Source organism: Ornithorhynchus anatinus, chromosome 4, assembly GCF_004115215.2.
Source record: "Ornithorhynchus anatinus isolate Pmale09 chromosome 4, mOrnAna1.pri.v4, whole genome shotgun sequence".
Taxonomy (NCBI): domain Eukaryota; kingdom Metazoa; phylum Chordata; class Mammalia; order Monotremata; family Ornithorhynchidae; genus Ornithorhynchus; species Ornithorhynchus anatinus.
The window spans coordinates 81,599,303-81,619,861 of record NC_041731.1 but is presented as its reverse complement, the minus strand read 5'-3'; the positions used below and the strand labels follow the sequence as shown (position 1 = coordinate 81,619,861).

General features: G+C 46.2%; 1 non-coding gene across 1 annotated transcript; it reads right to left on the bottom strand.

Moving 5' to 3' along the window:
- Positions 1 to 20,149: 20,149 nt before the first annotated feature.
- LOC114811871 lies at positions 20,150 to 20,286 on the bottom strand. Its single transcript, XR_003759567.1, has one exon. It is a non-coding gene; the product is annotated as a small nucleolar RNA SNORA7 (small nucleolar RNA).
- Between the last annotated feature and the right edge of the window lie 273 nt (positions 20,287 to 20,559).

Sequence of the window (20,559 nt, the reverse complement as noted above, 5' to 3'; positions counted from 1 at the left end):
CCAGGAGTTTTGTAGTTCAGGAAGAACCAGAGACCATATAATAAGGTGACTCCTGCAACTTCTGTGCTCTTGGATCTGTACTCTTTGGGGGCTTAATGTTCACTCCACTCTCAGCTGCACAGTGCTTGTTTACACACCAATACTTTATTCATATACTGTCTCCCTCCCTGGACTGTGAGCTCCTTGTGGGCAGGGAATGTGTCTACCAACCATGTTAAATTTTACTCTCCCAAGAGCTTAGTACAGTGCTCTGCACACAGTAATTGCTGAATAATGTCATTTATTGACTCAAAGGATCGTAAAAGCTTCTGAAGACCCATTTTTCTGTGTCATGTTGGAGTTCCCCATTCACAACCTCACCCCAGGAGAGAAGAAAAAGCAGATTTTTCTCTTTTCCTCTCAAGCTGTGGTTTGCTGAATCTTTCTTGTCATACATTAATAATAATGTTCATGGCATTGGATTATCCTTACAATCGCCGTATTGGTGGTTACCACACACCTCAGCTTCACTTTGGGGTTTAATCATCCGCAAAAGCTGTTCATTATTTTCTATACTCCACTGCCATGAGCATTATTTCTTAAATATATTTTGATTTAGCTCAACAGGATTCATTTTTAACAAGGGGAAACTGGGGCTACTATGAGAGGATTCTGGCTGGAACAGCAGAAACTGTAGTCCATATTAGGTGGGTTTGAGAAAATAAACACTGCTCCACTGCATGGCTTTATATGCCGATTACATCTGGAAAAGCATTATTTTACCCAGGAGAGTGCATGGCCCAACAATGCTGTGTAGCTGGCTAAAAGATCCGGTTCTTGTTAGGGAATCCCCTTCTAAAACCGTGACAGCTGAGCCTCCTGCAGAAGCCACCACAAGAAAAAGGGAGGCGAAGGGGAATATTGTTTTGCTCTTTTCTGCACTCAATCTATCAAAAAGAGAAGCACCGTGGCCTGGTGGACATAGCACGAACCTGGGAGTCAGAAGGACCTGGGTTCTAATCCCAGCTCCACAGCGTGTCTGCTATGTGTCCTGTGGCAAGTCACTTCACTTCTCTGGGCCTCAATTACCTCATCTGTAAAATGGGGATTAAGACTGTGAGCCCTATGTGAGACAGGGACCGTGCCCCACCCTATTTGCTTGTATCCAACTCAGTGCTTAGTCAGTGCCAGGTACATAGTAAGCGGTGAACAAATACCACATTTAATCAATGGTATTTACTGAGCTCTTCCTGTAGGCGGACCACCTTACTAAATACTTAGGACAGTACAATATAACAGAGGTGCAGGCAAGTTCCCTGCCCACTACGAGCTTACAGTCTAGATGGAATTGTTTGTCCCTCCCACGTACAAACGAGTGGAGTAAGCGCAGGGAGGGAGTGGAGGTAGGCCTGGTGAGCCCTTTATTTGTGACTGTCTCCCACCCAATTAGATTGTAAACTCCAGGAGGGCAGCGATCATGTGTCATGGTTCTCTTGTAGTTTCTCCTTCCCTCAGTTCAGTGGGAATGTGTTTATCGAATATGTTTACCTTCTCTGGTGTATTGTAATATAATAATAATTAATAATAATAACAATGATTATGGTATTTGTTAGGTGTTCACTATGCACCACGTACTGTTCCAAGCGCTGGGGTAATTACAAGGTAATCAGATTGTCCTATGTGGGGCTCACAGTCTCAATCCCCAATTTACAGAAGAGGTAACTAAGGCACAGAGAAGTTAAGTGGCTTGCCCAGTGTCACACAGCAGACAAGTGGCGAGCAGGCATTAGAACCCACATCCTCTGACTCCCAAGCCCATGCTCTTTCCACTAAGCCACACTGCTTGCATTCTCCCAAATGCTCTGCACTGTAAATATGATTGACTAATTGATTGACTGATTTAGTGCTGTACACTCAGTGTAGGTGGTCAATAAAGACTATTGAATATGGATGATATCTGAGGAGCCACGTCACTGAATCAAGGTGGTCCTGAGCCCTCTACCATATTCCACTGGGCCAGTGACCAACGGATGACCATAGGAGGAGGCCAACGTACTGTGAGACCTCCCCGACATTCCCCAGAGCCTCCATGAGTTAATCCAGTTCCTGGACAGGCGGTGTGAAGAGGAAACAGGTGGGGTTCTTTACCCTACCTCCATTACCCCTTTACCCCTGGTCCTGCCCTTTCCTTCGTTCCCTCCAGTTCACCTCCCCATCCTCCCAAGGTTTCTGACCCCCCAGCTAGGGTAAACCCCAGAGGTGCCAACTTTGTATTTGGAGGGAGGGGGATGGACCTGGGGCCTGGGATTCCAGGAGCTGGAGCAGAAAGTCATGTCTTGACAGAGAGAGCGACAGAACAACCCCAAGAAACCCACCCAGCCTCGGCCTGACAGGTGGGGCTACATCAGAACAGAAAACACCATTATGATGCTCCACTCCAAACCCCACTTAGCCTTTGTGTGGCAGAAGGAGGGAAGCAGAAGAGGAAGGTCAAGTGATGGCAGCCCACCCTGTTCAAAGTTCTGTGGGGGAAAGAGCTGGCTTCCCCCACAAACTCACTTCCAAATGAAACTGGGGAGTCCTCGCACTTCCAATACCCCACTAAGGTTGGCACCTGAGGGACCCTCCCTTCCTACCCCCTCTCTCCCTGCCACAGTAATAGCGGCATTAGCTACCACAAGGGAAGCAGCATGGTCTAGTGGTTAGAGCACAGTCCTGGGATTCAGATGGACTTGGGTTCTAATCCCGGTTCTGCCACTTATTTGCTGTGGGACCTTAGGCAAGTCGCTTCACTTCTCTGTGCCTCGGTTACCTCTTCTGTAAAACGGGGATTAAGACTGTGAGCCCCATGTGAGACGGGGACTATGTCTAACCTGATGAGCTTAGCACATAGTAAGCACTTAATGAATATCATTAAAAAAATATTGGGGGGTGGTAGCCTGCTCACGTTCCTTCTGGCTTTCCTCCCTTCCTCCCTCAACATTGAGCTGTGGGGCACTCTAATTGGGCACCTAGCATGAGTCGACGGTGACTGTGCTTAGATACCTCACCCTTGGCATGCCCTGGTAGTGCCAGATTAATTTTGAGGGCTAAGGGTCCAACAAGGGGTGATGATTTCAGGCTTCCAGAGTTTATGTATTATGCGAGGCAAAAATAGTTATTCTGACATCTCCAACAGGAGCCCTTGGCCGGGGTAAATGGGAAGGAAAGAGGAGATGAATGGAGAACAGCTACCTCATGTCGCTTCAGGTCAGGGGTCAGGAGAAGCCATCCGCAGGGTAGAGTGTGAGGGAAGAGCAGAGAGAGATAGTTGCAAGTTTCAAGACCAAAGGAAAGTTGGGTTTTTCCTGTCTGTAAGGGTAACTTGACCTGGAACCTCCTCAATATGTCTGAGGAGGTATTTCTGAACACTTCTTTACTAGTAAATCTCACTTTTAACTGGAAACCCCCCCTAATGCTCAAATAGAAACCAAACCTTGTAATCTATTCTCTCCATATGGGGCCCAGGCCCCTTTGGCTTCAAAAATAACTCAGCAAAATCCCCCGGTTTCTGTTTCATCCATTCTCTTCAGTTAACTACTTCAGGTTTGGACTCCTAACCTAGGGCCAATTAGAAAGCCAATCAGTTCCTTTCAACAGGCCCCACTTGGTCGGGCACAGCTATTTTGTGGTGGGAAATGATGACAGATTTGTATCTGTGAAGCACCTCTATTGAAACTTCAGCATCTCCCAAGGAGATCAGCACCAGGTCAGGATGCAGTGGAGAGAAATTATTAGCTCTAAACAGAATGATGACTATGATGATGATCCTAGAGATGATGACGACAATGACATTTGTTAAGTGCCTATTATATGCCAAGCACCGTACTAAGTGCTGGGGTAGACACAAAATAATCAGGTCGCACACAGTTGCTGTTCCAAATCAAATTCATTTGGTAAAGGGGGCGGTCCAAGAGGGCGATTACCTGTGAGCGCTCTACTCGGATTTCCCCCCACCAGACCCTCAGTCATCATCATCGTCATCAATGGTATTTCCTGAGCGCTAACTATGTGCAGAGTACTGTACTAAGTGCTCAGAAGGATACATTGCCCCAGGACTTGTCCACTCCGGTGGCCAGGATCCACCTCAGGTAATGGTGCCTCAGCTGGAGAGTCTGCAGGGCTTTCTCTGGGTTACCCAGCCTCCAACTGTTTGCCTGAGGGAGGGATGGGGGGTGACAATACTACAATACTGCAATCCTCACTGCATCTTTCTGTCTGCGACTTCTGCCAGCACTTCAAACATCGCAGTTCTAGGACATGTCTGCTAATCCTGTTGTGTTTTCCTAAGTGTTTAGTACAGTGTTCTGCACACAGCAAGGGCTCAATAATTACCACTGATTGATTCTAGGAGGGGATTCCCTACCCAGAACTAAGTCCTCTGTGGTGGAGTCATAGCATTATTGGGAAATGTCCTCAACCCCTCCTCAGAGTCAATCAGTCAGTCAGTTATATTTATTGAGCACTTATTGTGTGCAGAGCATTGTACTAAGCGTTTGGGAGAGTACAATATAACAGTAAACAGACACATTCTGAGCTTACAGTCTAGAGGGGAAGACACACTAATATAAATAAAAATTAGATATGTACATACGTGCTGCAGGGCTGGGAGGAGGGGTGAATAAAGGGGGCAAGTCAAGGTTATGCAGAAGGGAGGCGGAGAAGAGGAAAGGAGGGCTTAGTCAGGGAAGACCTCTTGGAAGAGATGTGCCTTCAATAAGGCTTTGAAGGGGGAGAGAGTCATTGTCCAACACCACCCTGATTTGGGGCCTGCGGCTCACCCCGAGTTCACGATGAACGCTGTGTTCATGGTTCGTGAGGCGTTAACGCCGGTCTACTAGAAGTAAAAAGCTCCACTCGTCGAATGCCTGTAACCAAGGTTTCGCCGGCTGCTTCTGCCAGACTAATCTAAGGAACAGACAGCTGGGGAGTGTTTGGATAGAGTGGAGACCTTGTGGAGGATCGGCGGGACAAACATCCTAATTTTTATCTCTAACATGAAGTCACGATGTTTCAATGGGATCTGACCTCACAATTAACCAAGGCAGCTGGGTGCTGAGGCCTAAGAAGTTCAGTTCTTGGCTCTGTCCCAGACCTGACAGGCTGTGGCCTTTCACACTTCAGCTTCCTGGATTTGTAAAAAGGGCTCTCGGAGCTACCCTGGTTACCTCACACGGGTTCTGGGGACCTCATTACGCTCTGGTTGCAAGTGCCCTGAGGTCTTTGGATGAAAGCTCTGCTGAGTATTTTCACGCTAAAGGCTAATTTTATAGACAGAGATAACTAACTCGAGCCATGTCAGGTCTGGCTGACAGTCAGGGTAACCACACGGCATGAAGCATACTCTGCAAAGCGAAACCAACAGTCTTACACTTCCAAAATTAAGCGGTATAATTGTAGCAACAATTTTTTAGAACAGGCAGCACTGAATTGGTGTGGGACTTCTAATGATGTTCTTACTTCTTGTAGCAATGCAGAAAGAGGCACAGAATCTCTTAAAGACCAAAACCCAAACCCCAACAATAAATAAAAAGCACTGCAACCTGAGAAGCAGCGTGGTCTGGTAGCACGGGTCTGGGAGTCAGAGGACTTGGGTTCTATTCTCAGCTCCATCACTTGTTTGCTGGGTGACCTTGGGCAAGTCACTTCACTTCTCTGTGCCTCAGTTACCTCATCTGTAAAATGGAGATGAAGACTGTGAGTCCTTGGTGGAACAGGGTCTGTGTCCAACCCGATTTATTTGTATCTAGCCCAGTGTTTAATACAGAGCCTGTTACATAGTAAGGACTGAACAAATACCATTAAAAAAAAAAAAGCACATCTGAGAATCTGTTGGTCCACCCTGACTAGGTCCCAGTAAAATCAATCAATCAATCAATCACTCAATCATGATTATTGAGCACTTATTGCATGTGGAACACTGTATTAAGTGCTTGGGAGAATGCAATGTAACAGAGTTGATAGACACGTTCCCTACCCACAAGGAGCTTACAGTCTAGAGGTGGAGTCAAACATTAAAATAAATTATGGATACATACTTAAGTGCTGTGGGGCTGGTGGTGGGGTGAATGTTAGTTGCTTAAAGGGTGCAGATCCAACTGTAAGGGGGGGTGAGGAAGAAGGAAGGAGTAGGGGAAATGAGGGCTCAGCTGGGAAGACCTCTTGGAGGAGATGTGATTTCATGGCTCAGTGGAAAGAGCCTGGGCTTCGGAGTCAGAGATCATGCATTCAACTCCCGACTCTGCCACTTGTCAGCTGTGTGACTGTGGGAAAGTCACAACTTCTCTATGCCTCAGTTACCTCATCTGTAAAATGGGGATTAACTCTGAGCCTCACGTGGGACAACCTGATTACCCTGTATCTACCCCAGTGCTTAGAACAGTGCTCTGCACATAGTAAGCGCTTAACAAATACCAACATTATTATTATTATTTTAATAAGACTATGATACTCAAGATGAATTTGCCACTGTGGGTTTGAGGAGAGGTCACAGGGAAAATTTTCCAAGCCAGATTCTCCAGTAGATGAGATACCACCAGAGTGGGTGTCAATCACAGCTCTCATTCAACTTCTGGTGGGAGTTTGGGGATGGACAGACACCATGGGGGGAAATGAAGGTATATGAACGCTATACCCTGGGCCAGTGTGGCATTAATCTTCCCTCTCCCTTTCCTATTTGGGCTTCCCTTGGCCTGAGGGTGGCCAGGCCTCACTGCCCTGTGTCCATCACCTTTGCTACAGGGAGCCTGGGTGGAGGGCAGGTGGTCTCTGCCTGTAGAAGGACTTCCACTGTGATCGTTATGGGCAAGAGAGCAGGGTAGTTGGCAGGGGGTGCCCTGAGCTAGTCCGGGACCTGTCTGGAATGCTGACAGCTAGGCAGTCCGAGCAGTACAAGGCCTGAAAGAACTCTCAGGCAAGTGAGGGAGTGGGTGTGGCCTGGGGTGATACCCCCACTTCTTCAACCACCTTCCCCTATCCCCAGTTCTATGGGATGATCTGCCCCACACAAGTTGTTTTCTTTAGGACTGAGCAGCTTGTTTTCTCCAGGACTGAGCAACTCTGCTCCTTGCATAGGGAGAGTAAGGAGGGATCCCCTGAAGCGTCATCCTGGGGCAATTACCCTAGTTTACTCTCCTCTCCAGGTGGTCCTGGAAACTGGCACCCGGATGTGGCACTGGAACCTGTCAATGTTATGGGACAGGCTGATCCAGAAGTCCAGGTCCCCTACCCCCATTGGATTCCCAGGGGGTCCATCTGGGCATGAAGAATGCTACCCTCTTTACCTCAGTCTCTGTGACTTGGATCGGTCCCTTCAGAGGTGGGCCTTGTCCAGGCACTTGTGGACAATTGCACCCGTTAGACTCCCAGTGGGCCCACCTGGCCATGAAGAATTGTTCCCTCCTTGTCTTGGCCCACCTACCTATAGCCAACTCAGACCCAGTTCCTGGGCTCTCTGCTACCGCCATCACTGCAAAGATCCCCTCTTCTCAGGCCCCATTCTCCATTCATTGCTGAATCTGATGACATTAGAGGTTTTCCAGTCTTTCTAGAGCCCACACTACCAGCAGAGCATTAGCAAAATCGAGGCCCCAAAATTTGGAAATTTGGAAATGTAAAATGTTTAAGAAACAAAATAATATTAATTGAGGTATTTGTTAAGTGCTTACTACATACCAAGCGCTGTACTAAGCACTGGAGAAGGGACAAAATAATCAGGTTGGGCATAGGCTCTGTCCCGTAGGGGACTTATAGTCTAAGAGAGAAGGACACTAGGCATTGAATATGCATGTTACAGGTGAGGAAACTGAGGCACAGAGCAGTTAAGTGACTTGCCCAAGGTCACACAGGAGACAAGTGGCAGAGCCCAGATCCTCTGCCTCCAAGGACTCTGCTCTTTCCACTAGGCATGCTGCTTCAAAAACCACTAACCACTGATTTCGACACCATTAGGCGCACAAAGAACACCATTCTATGTTTGTAAGCATGACAAATGGCAGAGAGAGAGAGAGAGAAAGAGAGGCAGAGAGAGAGAGAGGTCTTTCTGTTTGGTTCCAGGAGTCAGCAACCTGCCAGTCCTGGGCTACGGTCCAGTGCAGCAAACACCATCAACCAGGGCCAACTGCACACGCCCACGTGGTGGGGGGGTATCGTCTGTCACGTCGGCTGGTGGTTCGCCACGGCCTTCCCCCAGAAGTCTCCCAGTCCCTCTTCTTGGCACATGAGAACCTTTCAGAACAGTTTCCCTGTCCACATTAGTCGCCCATTGTGGAAGGAGGGTCAGGGAGGAATCGTCACATTCTCCAGGGTTGGTGGCACATTGCCAGCTAGCCCAGAGCATTCACCCTGGCAGGGCAGGTCGGTCATCTGCTCCTCCTGTGGATGTGGGAAAGACCAGAATACCCTTTCATAGGCCTGACGGAAGTATTTGATGCTACCTACAGGCCAGGTCTTCGGCAATTGCCAGACAACTTCTTGAAAAATCCCCCAAGATCCTTTCAACTCTGATGGATCATCCTCTCCCAAGCGATTAGTACCTTGCTCTGCACACAATAAGTGCTCAATAAGTGCCACTGATTGATTGGTTGATTCGTTAGGCTACATCATGATAGTGTGGTCAGTAGAGTCAGAGTGGAAGATCCTGACTCACCCTTTCCATCTCTGTCCGAGGGAAGCCTCTCAAGGTTGGCAGCCTAGGCTAAGATGAATAGGGCAGAACCCACTTTACAGTCTTGCCACACTACCCAAACAGACAGCTGTGCTTTCTGGGAAGTCCTGATGGTGACTCTCATTACTTTAGGCCCAAGACATCACTTACAGCAGAGGAAGAGTAGAAGTAATAATAATAATAATTGTGATATTTATTAAGCGCTTACTTTGTACTAAGTACTAAGCGTTGGGGTGGATACAAGCAAATCAGGTTGGACACCGTCCCTCTATCACACCGCGCTCACAGTCTCAATCCCTATTTTACAGATGAAGTAAATGAAGCAGAGAGAAGTGAATTGATTTGCCCAAGGTCACAGAGCAGACCACTGGAGGAGGTAGGATTAGAACCCATGACCTTCTGACTCCCAAGCCTGTGCTCTATCCACTATGCTATGCTGCTTCTCTAGAACTTTAAGGTTTCACTGATATCTGAACTCAAATTGTTTGATTCAGGATCTGGAGTGACTCCATTGGGTTGCTGCTAGTCAGGGAGAGCTAGTGAGGGAAGTGGGGGAGAGCAGGAGGGGAGAATGGTGGAGGGGAGTCCTGACCTTTTATGATCCACATACCACACAGTAGTTGTGACTTGGTCCAAAGTCACTCCTGGGATAATAATTATGGTACTTGTTAAGCGCTTACTATGTGCCAAGCACTGTTCTAAGCCCTGGGGTAGATACAAGTTAATCCAGTTGGACACAGTCCCTGTCCTCTGTGGGGCTCATAGTCTCAATCCCCATTTTACAGATGAGGAAACTGAGGCCCAGAGAAGTTAAGTGATTTGCCCAAGGTCCCACAGCAGACCAATGAGGTAGCCGGGATAAAATGGCAATGTGTCTGGAAGCCAGTTCAGAGTTCCGAAGGCCTGGAGTCATTGGTAATTATCGGGTGCTTACTGTTTATAAGACATTGTTCTAATAATAATAATAATGATGATGACGATGGTATTTGTTAAGCACTCACTACGTGCCAAACACTGTTCTAAGTGCTAGTAACCTGGCTTCACTTGTACACATTCTGCTAGCTCCATGCACACCTCCCTAACCACCACTTCCATGTTGTTTTCAGTCAGTGAAAGAGGATGGGGAACATGTGCACCAACTCTGTTGTATTGTACTCTCCCAAATGCTTAGTAATAACTAGTATTTGTTAGTATATGTACGAAGCACCCTATTAAACACTTGGCTAGATACAAGATAATCAGGTCCTAAATGGGGCCCACAGTCTAAGGGTGAAGGAGAACAGCTATTGAATCCCCAGAGGAGGGAACTGAGGCACAGAGAAGTTAAGTGACTTGTCCAAGGTCATGCAACAGACAAGGGGCAGAGCTGGGATTAGAGCCCTGGTCCTCTGACTCCCAGGCCTATTCTTTTTTCACTAGGCCACATTACTTCTCTAGTACAGTGCTCTGCACACAGTAAACAGTAAGTAGGGTGAGAAGCAGTGTGGTCTAGTGGATAAAGCACGCGCCTTAGAGTCAGAAGGACCTGGGTTCTAATCCTGGCTCCTCACTTGTCTCCTGTGTTACCTTGGACAAATGGCTTCACTTCTCTGTGCCTGTTACCTCCTCTGTATAATGGGGTTAAGACTATGAACCCCATGTGGGAATGAGCTGTGTGCAACCTGATTAACTTGTATCTACCCCAGAGTTTAGCACAGTGCCTGGCACACAGTAAGCGATTAACAAATACCATAAAGACAAACAAAAATCCAAAAACCAAATTAGCACTCAATAAATAACTACTGATTGAATGATAGTCGTGAAGTGAGAGCCAGAGAGGAGGATCTTAAGTGCAGAGCAAAACCACCTGGCTCCTACTCTTGGAGAAGCAGCGTGGACTTGTGGATAGAACACTGCACTGGGACTCAGACGGACCCGGTTCTAATCCCGACTCTGCCACTTGTCCACTCTGTGTCCATGGACATGTCACTCAACTTCTCTGTGCCTCAGTTACCTCATCTGGAAAATAAGGATTAAGACCATGAGCCCTATGGGGGAGAGGGACTGTGTCCAACCTGATTAGCTTGTATCTACCCCAGTGCTTAGAACAATGCCTGGCACGTAGTAAGCGCTTAACACAAATACCATTATTTTCCCCCTCAGAAACACAATTAATCAGGTGAAGTGGCTAAAGTGCTTTGAGCCTCTTAGAAAGAAACCTCTAAAACAAGGAGGTATTACTAAAACTGTGTTACCGAGAGGACAAATAGGGAGATATTATTACTAGAATTTAACTCTGAAAGAGGCCCTAAAGCTACCAGTGAAAAATATGTTCTAAATTGAGGTTTATGGGCTTTGTTTAATAATCTTTATTATAAAATAGATTCTAAACTGTAAAATTGGGAGGTTGTGCCAATGATGACTAAAGACATACAGTAGACAAAAGAGGAGGAGCCTCAGTTTTCTGGAAATAAGGTGGAAATACTGAGAAGCAGCGTGGCCTAATGGATAGAGCACAGGCTTTGAAGTCTGAGGATCTGGACTCTAATCCCAGCTCTGCCCCTTATCTGCTGTGTGACCTTGGGGAAGTCACTTAACTTCTCTGTGTCTAAATTACCTCATCTGTAAAATGGGGATTAAATCCTCCTCCTTCCAATTTAGAGTGTGAGTCTTATGTGGGACAGGGTCTGGGTCCGACCTGATTTCCTTGTGTCTACCCCAGCTCTTAGAAGAGTGCTTGACATCTAGTAAGTGCTTAACAAATACCATGGAAAAAATACCCAACACATTGTTGCCTAATCGGTGAAGCAGTCCTGGCTGGCAGCTGGAAGGAAAAGGGTACCTCCAGGGCTTTGGGGAGCCTTTTTGCTGCCGCTTCAGCATCTACTGGCATTCAAAAATGAGTCACTTGGCAAACTATTAGAAAAACTGTGCCCGGCTTTGACTGTCATTGTCTGGAACCAGGGCTGTGCACTCTTAGAACTGAACAGTAGCTCCAAAAAGGGCAATTTAGGACAGAAATGATTTTTTGCAGCAATTTGCCCTAGAAAGCAACATGAAAGTCTTGATGCTTTTCTCTGTACTTTCCTGACTGCTAACATGCTGAAAACTAGAGCTGACCTGACTTTTGCAGCATTGTGATCTAGCAAGCAATATGAAAGTCTTGATTCATTCATTCAATAGTATTTATTGAGTGCTTACTATGTGCAGAGCACTGTACTAAACGCTTGGAATGTACAAATGGCAATAGAGACAATCCCGCCCAAGGATGGGCTCACAGTCTTGATGCTTACTGATGCTTAGGAGAAACCTAGAGGAAAGAGTACAGGCCTGAGAGTCAGAGGACGTGAGTTCTAATCCTGATTGTCTCATATATCTGCTGTGTGACCTTGGGCAAGTCATTTCTCTGCACCTCAGTTACCTATCTGCAAAATGGGGATTAGACTAGGAGCACCATGTGGGACAGGGAATGTTTCCAACTGATTACTTTGTATCCACCCCAGGGCTTAGAATAGTGCTTGGCTCATAGAAAGTGCTTAACAAATACCAATTTAATAATAATAATAAAAGCTTACAAATAACACTATTATTATTATTATTATTATTTTCGCTGCACTATCCTGGGCTGCTGACACACTACAACTTAGAATAGACCTGATATTTTATTTATTGCTATTGTTCTTGTCTGTCCGTCTCCCCCGATTAGACTGTAAGCCCGTCAAAGGGCAGGGACTGTCTCTATCTGTTACCAATTTGTACATTCCAAGTGCTTAGTACAGTGCTCTGCACATAGTAAGCGCTCAATAAATACTATTGAATGAATGAATGAAATTTTTGCAGTATTTTGCCTTTGAAGACAATATGAAAGTCTAGATGTTTCTCCCTGCACTATCCTGACTGCTGACATGCTCAAACTTAGGGCAGGCATGATTTTTGTAGCATGTCAGCAGCCAGGAGAGTTCAGGGAAAACGATCAAGTCTTTCATATTGTCTTCGAATTGAACCTTGATAGTTTTAGCAGACCTTTCAGTCAGTAGACTTGGTCATCTAGAGGATCCAGCCATGTGTTCTTGCAGTGCTAAAATTGTGACGATCTGTCTAGAGGTCCTATGTCTCCAAAATGGGGAGATAGACTGCTTCATAGTAATGTGGCCCGACATCTCAAAGAATTTCTGCCTCAGCCTATCTGAAAAATCCAGGCAAGGGGCACCTGAGAAAGTGAGCTGTGGAGGAGGGAGGGATGGAGGCTGCAGAGAGTGCCCAGCAAGTCAGCCAAGGGAATGAAAACCTGAGAAGCAGCATGGTCTAATGCTAAAGGAAGCCCAAATTCTATCATAACTATGGAATTTGCTAAGGGGGTACAATGAGAAGCGACGTGGCCTAATAGAGCACAGGCCTGGGAGTTGAAAGGACCTGGGTTTTAATCCACGTACCTCCACTTGTCTGCTGTGTGGCAATGGGCAAGTCACTTAACTTCTCTGGGCCTCAGTTATCTGGGGGATTAAGACTGAGAGTTTCACATTGTCTGGTCTCAAGCTAGAAGGACTGGCTGCTCTAGGCAGCATGGCTCAGTGGAAAGAGCCCGGGATTGGGAGTCAGAGGTCGTGGGTTCTAATCCCTACTCCGCCGCTTGCCAGCTGTGTGACTTTGGGCAAATCACTTAACTTCTCTGTGCCTCAGTTACCTCATCTGTATAATGGGGATTAAAACTGTGAGCCCCACATGGGACAACCTGATCACCTTGTATCCCCCAGTGCTTAGAACCGTGCTTTGCACATAGTAAGCGCTTAACAAAAACCACCTTTTTTAAATTTTATTTTATGCCTATGAGAGCCACCTGGGCTAGCTTCTCAGCCAACGGTGTCTAGTCAGGACAGGGGTGTGGACTCTTTCTGGGTCCCAGACAGCTCCAGGGCCAGCTGGCTAGTGTGCCCACTGCAGCCACTGCTTCTCAAGCCCCCAATTCTCAACCCCCCTATGAAGCTCTCATGCCAGAAGTACTTTTCAGAGAAGGCCCCATCCATCTTTTTTTTTTTTAAAGGCTTTTAAGCGCTACTATGTGCCAAATATTGAACTAAGAGCTGAGGTAAATGCAAGCTAATAAGAATGGATATTGTCCATGTCCCATCTGAGGCTCAACAGTCTTAATCCCCATTTTACAGATGAGGAAATTCTTGCCTGTTGATTTGGAAGGCTTTGGAAGCTCAAATTCTATCATAATTTATGATATTTGTTAAGGCGATAATGAGAAGCAGCGTGGCCTAATGGAAAGAGTGCAGGCCCGGGAGTTGGAGGACCTGGGTTCTAATTCCAGTTCTGCCACTTGTTTGCTGTATGACCTTGGGAAAGTCTCTTAACTTCTCTGGGCCTCAATTCCCTCATCTGAAAAATGGGAATTCAGTACTTGTTCTCCCTCCTACTTAGAGCATGAGTTCCATGTGAGATCTGACTATCTTGTATCCTCCTTGGTGCTTAGTAGAGAGCTTGACACATAGTAGGCATTTAACAAATACAACAATCAGTATTATTATTCTGGTTCTTAGTATCATCTTAAATTATCATCACTTTACCTGGTAGGCACCGCTCATCGTTCAGCTTACTTCTGGGACATTCTGGGAAACTCAGTGAGCTACCAGCCCCTGGTGAAGTCTTTAACAGAATCATTTGAGGTGAATTACATTGATTGTGCCCCCAAAGTGGGAATCTAAAAAAGTCACACTGCACTTCGGAAATGAACATGCCTGCTCTCAGTTGGATCCCAGCTGGTTCGTTTCATAAACAGTTTGTGGAGAGAGTGCACTGGACGTTTCAGGTACTGGGTTGAGACCGTGATGTTGCTTGCGCATGTTCTGAATTGTGTGGTTTCTGCCTGCTGGTGGCTGAATTGGAGGAGCTGATCCATGGATGAAGCATTCAAGGCCTCACAGGTGTAGTTCCCCCTCCTCCTGGCGACCGTCAGGGCTGAAGAGAGAGGAGAGCAGCCAATTCTTAGACGGGACCCTCCCTCCAAGTAATATCACAATCCCTCCTCTCCCATCAAGGTCTCTCTCAAACAATCATATTTATTTAGTGCTTACTGTGTTCAAAGCTCTGTACTAAGCACTTGGGAAAGGTCAATATAACTGAGGTGGTAGACATGTTCCCTGCCCACAGTGAGCTTATGTCTAGAGGGGGAGACAAACATTAATATAAATTAAGGTTATGTACATCAGTACTATGGTGCTGAGGGAGGGGTGAATAAAACATGCAAATTCCAGTACAAGGGTGACAAGGAAGGCAGTGGGAGAAGACGGAAAGAGGGCTTTGTAGGGGAAGGCCTCCTGGAGAAGGTGTGTCTTTAATGTGGCTTGGAAGTAGGGGAATGTGTCTGTCAGTTACGAAGAGGAAGGCAATTCCAGGCTAGACGCAGGCTGTGGGCGAGAGGTTGGAGGGGAGATAGACTAGATTTACGTACGGCGGGTAGGTTGGCATTAGAGGACAGAGGTTGTGGGTGGACTGTAGTAGGAATGCAGTGAGATAAGGTAGGAGGGGGCAAGGTGACTGAGGGCTTTACAGCCAATGGCAAAGAGTTTTTGTTTCAAGCCAGGAGGTGGATGGACAACCTTCAACTGCTTCAAGAGGGAGCAGGAGAGAAACTGGCAACTGTGGCACATGGCACATCTTGATACCGGTGCCATAGGGAGGGAGAGCAGGGAGATCCCGGAGGTCAGATGTAGATGGTTAGACAGGACCCTGAAGTTCAGGGCTCTAGTAGTAGTGCTGGAATCCTGCCAGTTCCACCCACAGAACAGCAGAGATCTGATTTCAAAGTGGGGAAGAGATGATGGTACAGAGAATGGGAGTTTAGCTACACCAGGGACTGAAAGGGCCTCTGTTGGAAGTGATATAGGAGGGACAGGCTCCACCTGAACCAAGATGGTGCCAGGCTGCTGACACTGAGAATTAAATGGTCCACAGAGCTGGCTTTAAACTAAAAACTGGGGAAAATCGACGTAACTCCCCAGTGGCCGGGAGCTCACGGTCGAGGGAGGGGATCAAATGGGGCATTGAGACAGATGATGCGGGCAGATTAGGTTCCCTAGCAAATGGAGAAATTGACAGGTGTGGAAACTGGCAGAGGTCGCACATAGAATATTCAAATGTTCCTGTACTAATATGAGTGCCTATAAAATGCAATGGGTGAACTGAAATACATGGTGGCTGTGGAGGTGACATCAGTGAGATGAGGAGAAGGGAAGAGAGTTCATGGGCTGTAGAAAGACAGGGTGGGCAAATAGGAGGGGATGCGGCCTACTGTATGAGCAGTGACACAGACGGTGATGACACAAATCTCCCAAACCAGTGGAGTCCATGGAATCATGTTGGATATAAATTCATTTCATTATTCTGTACTTCCCATTGCCTTCTACGGTGCCTTCCACCAAGTGAGCCGCATGGCCTAGTGGAAAGAGCACAGGCTTGGGAGTCAGTGGTCCTGGGTTCAAATCCTGGCTCTGCCACTTACCTGCTATGTGACCTTAGACAAGTGCCTTAACTTCTCTGTGCCTCATTTCACTCATTTGCAAAATGGAATTCAATACTTGTTCTCCCTCCTACTTATTCTGTGAGCCCCACGTGGGACCTGATTATCCTGTATCTACCCCAGCATTTAGTACAGGCTTGGGATGTAGTAAGCACTTAACAAATACCATAATTATTCTTACTACTATTACTTTAGAAGTTTGTAAACGTGAAGAGAATCAGCGTGGCCCAGTGGAAAGAGCATGGACCTAGGAGTCAGAGGATTGGGATTCTAATCCCCTAACCTCCACTCACTTCCTGGGTGACCTTGGGCAAATCACTTAACTTCTCTGTGACTTAGTTTCATCATCCTTAAAATGGGGATTAAATCCTACTCCCTCTTACCTAGACTGTGAGCCTGTGCAAGACAGGGACTGTGGCCAAACAGATAACCTTCTATCTATCCCAGTGCTTAGAACAGTGCACGAAACATATTAAGTTCTTAACAAGTATCATAATTATTATTTTTATTACCACTACTACTTTTTAACCCTTTCACTCTATCCCTATAAAGGATACTTTGAGCCAGTCCTGGTTATCCTTCTCCAACTCTAGCATGTCCTTCCTAAAATGTGGCTATTGGGGAAGTACATAATATTCCAGGTGTGGATGTACCTAGGCTTTATGTAATGGCAAAATTCTGCCTTTGATTTAGTTTCTTATTCCCTTCCTGATGGGGCTTAGCATTTAGTCGACACGTCAGATGATTTAAAAGAGCAGCCAACAGTGACTCTGAAATCTCCTTCTCAAACCCATTATCATGTAATTACAATTTGGATTATTTTTCCCCAGGTACGTTACCCTGCACTTGCTCACACAGGAGTGTGTCAGCCATTTTTCAGTCACTCACTCAGCTTTATGTGGGAGAGTCACTCGGCAGTAATGACCACAATTCACGTAAATTCAACTTTCTTGGTCAGAGGTGGGGCAGAAGGGGAAGACAAAAATACTTAACACAAGGATATTTATTTTAGAAAAGGAAGCTGGGAAAGAAGCATGATTTAGGAAGAAGTAAAAAAGGGGAGTTAAAAAAGTGAGTTTGTAGAATCCTGGAGTAGTATTATAAAACACAATTTTAGAAGACCAGGTGAAATATATACTCAAAGCAGAAAACAAATAAATCCAGGCAACCAAACAGAAACACTTTCCACAGCTAAATGAAAGGGTAAAAGATGAAGGGGTTAAAAATGAAACGCTTACTGGACTGAAGAGCAGAAAATCTCATAGAGTGGCAGGTCAGCTGCAAACAGCAATCAGGCTGACCAAAAAGTAGTTTGAAGAATGACTTGCAAGGAATGACTAGATTACTATTAAAAATGGTTAAAATATGGTACAAACAGGAACTTGGCTAGAGAATCAGTTGGACCTTCTTTTAAATGGTATTTTTTAAGCACTTACTCTATGCCAGGCACTGTACTAAGCATTATGGTAAGTCCAAGAAAATCAGGTTGGACACAGTCCATGTCCTTATTTTACAGATGAGGTAACTGAGGCACAGAGACGTTAAGTGACTTGCCCAAGGTCACACAGCAAAGTAGCAGATCCAGAATTAGAACCCAGGTCCTCTGATTCCCAAGCCTGTGCCCTTTCATTCATTCATTCATTTGAATTTATTGAGCGCTTAATGTGCGCAGACCACTGTACTTTTGGGAGAGAACAATATAACAATAAACAGGCACATTTGCTACCCACAATGAGCTGTCACAATGGGAGACAGGCATTAATATAAATAAATAAATCACAGATATGTACATAAGTGCTGTGGGGCTCGGGGGTGGGTGGAAATCACTAAAGGGAGAAAGTCAGGGTGATGCAGAAGGGAGTGGAAGAAGAGGAAAGGAGGGCTTAGTCAGAGAGGGCCCCTTGGAGGAGATGTACCTTTAGTAAGACACATCTTTCCATTAGGACAGGCTGCTTTGACAATAGGAAAGCAAAAGAAAAGTCTGGATGAAAAAGAGAAAGACAAAAAGCTCAGTCAAATTTTAAACTTTTTTTTTCAAATAACTGAAGAAGAGATTTCCCATGTCCAAATTTCTTCTGTAGCATACAGATCAGAAGAACCAGAGAAAGAAGTGGCAGCTATACAAGATGTTTTAGACCAAACAGATATTCTAAGGATAAACAAATCACAAAGACCGGAAGACATCCACCCAAGAGTTCCAAAGGAATTTGGAGGGGAATTTCCAGAATATGAAACCTATTGTTACAAATGGCCACTTTATCGGAAGACTGGTAGGTTGTTAATGTAGCTCTCATTTATAAAAAGGCTTCCAGAGGTGATTACTAGGAATGTTTAGATTGGCGAGTCTTACTTCGTGCCTGGAAAACTAATAGTATCGAACAATAATTATGTTTTGTTTCAGTGGGCAGTTAGAGAAGCACAATCCTCTGGGGGGAAAACAGTTTTTATAGATTTTCAAATGATGAAAGGAGGATTAGGATGGAATAGGGTCCATTAGATTTGGTGAGGAGGATGTCATCAGTGACTGTGGAGAGAGTAGTTGCAGTGGAGAGAAGAGCGTGGAAGCTGAGTTATAGAGGAGGGAGTTGGAGGAGAGGAAATAGAATTCATTCATTCATTCATTCAATAGTATTTATTGAGCGCTTACTATGTGCAGAGCACTGTACTAAGCGCTTGGGATGAACAAGTTGGCAACGGATAGAGACAGTCCCTGCCGTTTGACGGGCTTACAGTCTAATTGGGGGAGACGGACAGACAAGAACAATGGCAATAAATAGAGTCAAGGGGAAGAACATCTCGTAAAAACAATGGCAACTAAATAGAATCAAGGCGATGTACAATTCATTAACAAAATAAATAGGGTAACGAAAATATATACAGTTGAGCGGATGAGTACAGTGCTGTGGGGATGGGAAGGGAGAGGTGGAGGAGCAGAGGGAAAAGGGGAAAAAGAGGGTTTAGCTGCGGAGAGGTAAAGGGGGGATGGCAGAGGGAGTAGAGGGAGAAGAGGAGCTCAGTCTGGGAACGCCTCTTGGAGGAGGTGAGTTTTAAGCAGGGTTTTGAAGAGGGAAAGAGAATCAGTTTGGCGGAGGTGAGGAGGGAGGGCGTTCCAGGACCGCGGGAGGACGTGACCCAGGGGTCGACGGCGGATAGGCGAGACCGAGGGACGGTGAGGAGGTGGGCGGCAGAGGAGCGGAGCGTGCGGGGTGGGCGGTAGAAAGAGAGAAGGGAGGAGAGGTAGGAAGGGGCAAGGTGATGGAGAGCCTTGAAGCCTAGAGTGAGGAGTTTTTGTTTGGAGCGGAGGTTGATAGGCAACCACTGGAGTTGTTTAAGAAGGGGAGTGACATGCCCAGATCGTTTCTGCAGGAAGATGAGCCGGGCAGCGGAGTGAAGAATAGACTGGAGCGGGGCGAGAGAGGAGGAAGGGAGGTCAGAGAGAAGCAGTGGTTGTAAACAACTTTTCTGGTCCTCAGTTACCTTATCCATAAATTGGGGATTTAAAGTGTGAATCCCTTGTGGAACATGGAGTGGGACCAACCTGATTAGCTTGTATCTGTCCCAGTGCTTAGTACAACCTTTGGAACATAGGAAGTTGGACAGGAACCTCTTCACCTACCTTCTCTCCCACATACCCATTCCCCACAAATCTTTCCTTTTCCTCCACAGAGACAGCTAACCTTTTGACCCTCTCCAATTTTCTAAATTCATCATGCCCCATTAAGTCTCCACACTCCGTCTTGTCTTGTCATATGCTGTCAAGTTGTCTCCAACCCATAGCGACTCCATGGACACATCTCTCCCAGAATGTCTCACCTCCATCTGTAATCATTCCGGTAGAGTATCCAAAGAGTTTTCTTGGTAAAAATACCGAAGTGGTTTACCATTGCTTCCTTCAGTGTGGTAAACTTGAGTCTCTGTCCTCAACTGTCTCTCATGCCGCTGCTGCCCAGCACAAGTGAGTTTTGACTTATAGCAGATTGCCTTCCACTCGCTAGCACTGGCCAAGCTAGGAATGGAATGGGTAGGCCTCTGCTTGGGTCTCCCTCCCATAGCCGGGACTGTTAGAGTACTGGAAACTCTCCAGGTGTGATCCTGAGAGGGGGCACCCAACCTTCCTTCTCTTAATACACAACTCCATGCCATCAACCCATCGCTCTCCACTTGAACTCAATTCCCTAATTCCCCTGTCCCTCTGTGCCAGATTCATACTACTAATCTACAAACCAGGATTACCTCCGCAGTATTCATTCATTCCATTCAATCGCATTTATTGAGCGCTTACTGTGTGCAGAGCACTGTATTAAGAGCTTGGGAAAGTACAATACTGCAATAAACAGCGACATTCCCTGCCCACAAAAAGCTTACAGTCTAGAAC